This window comes from Propithecus coquereli, unplaced genomic scaffold, assembly GCF_000956105.1.
Source record: "Propithecus coquereli isolate 6110/MARCELLA unplaced genomic scaffold, Pcoq_1.0 Scaffold227, whole genome shotgun sequence".
NCBI classification, from domain to species: domain Eukaryota; kingdom Metazoa; phylum Chordata; class Mammalia; order Primates; family Indriidae; genus Propithecus; species Propithecus coquereli.
This window is the reverse complement of record NW_012147808.1, coordinates 3697483-3699152: the sequence shown is the minus strand read 5'-3', so window position 1 is coordinate 3699152 and position 1670 is coordinate 3697483.

Genomic DNA, 1670 nt, shown 5'->3' with positions numbered 1-1670 from the left:
AACTTTACTGTGGAATCTTAAAGTCAGATGATTTAAAAATATATATATTTTAAATTCTCAGTGCCTAAAATAGTATCTGGCACATAGTAAGTGGTCAGTACATACTAGTTGAATTACTAAATGAATTATAATAAAAATACATAAATTGGCTTCTGCACCTGGATGCCATTCAATAACTTATGGCCAGAAATGTTCTTGTTGTAATCAACCAAAAACACCAGATACAATATAGGACTCACCTGTATGAGGTACTGGAGACCTACTGAGAAAACCAAAACTGAAAGGGATAGGACTAGAAAGACAAGATCCTCAATAAAGTGAGCTGAATTTTGTGGCCACTTTTACCCAGAGAGCATGTCTTGATTCTTGGCATGGCCGGAAGGTGCAGAGTCTGGGCTTTGCACCAGTGAAGGGTCACTGCTGGAAGTGGGGTCGAGGAAGACACACCAATAGAGCTTTTGGAGGAAACTTGGAGAGCCTGAATCAGGGAGTACTTTTCCCCCAGTTTTAGGGGATGTATAGGATTGTTATGGATTAGATTGTATTTCCCCAAAAGATGTCGAAGTCCTAACCTCAGTACCCTGAATGTGACCTTATTTGGAAATAAAGTCTTTGCAGATGATCAAGATAAGATGAGGTTATTAGGATGAATCCTAATCCAATATAATTGTCTCCTTATAAAAATGGGAAACAGAAAAACATGCACACAGGGAGAATGTCACGTGCAGAGGGAGGCAGAGAGATTAGGTGATTCATCTACAAGCTAAAGAATTTCAAAGATTGCCCGCAAATCATCAGAAGCTAGGAGAGAGGCACAGAACAGATTCTCCCCCTTAGTCCTCAGAAGAAACCACATATTACTTCCATATGAGCACCTTAATGTTGATCAGTTAGTGCCAATTTGATGGCAAGTACATGTGATGCTTATTCTTCCATTTTTGTACGTGTGGTGCTTATTCTTCCATTTTTGTGGAAAAATCCTCCAAAACCTCATTTGGAGGATGGGCTTGAGCTCTATGAGGTACTTTTTCCTATTTCACCTGATGCAAGCTAATGCTTGCTTCTCTGCAACCACAGCCACCAGGTTGATTGTGGATGCCCTTCTTCAGAAGAAGACCACTTCCTACAATGAGTGCATGACTCAGGTCTTTCCAGCCCATTTCTCTGGATGCATGGAGATCTTTGTGCTCATCCTCATGGCCTTTGATTGCTATACAGCTATTTGTAAGCACCTGAGATACACAACCATTATGAGCCAGCATGTCTGTGGTATATTGGTGATTTTGGCCTGGGTAGGGTGTTGTATTCTTTCTTCAGCACAGATTTTCCTAGCTTTGACATTGTTTTTCTCCTTTCTGTGGCCCAAATGAGATTGATCACTCTTTCTGTGATTTGCAGCCCTGTTGAAACTTACCTGCATGGACACTTATGTGACAAATTTGCTTATTGTGTCTAATAGTGGGGACATATGTATGGTGAGTTTCATAATTCTGCTAATCTCCTATATTGTCATTTTATACTCTCTGAGAAACCACGGTGAAGGAAACTGAAAAACACTTTCCACATGCACTTCCCACTTTATTGTGGTTACCCTATTTTTTGGTCCATATATATTTATATACACACACCCACCAAACACTTTTCCAGTAGACAAGATGATGGCTGTGTTT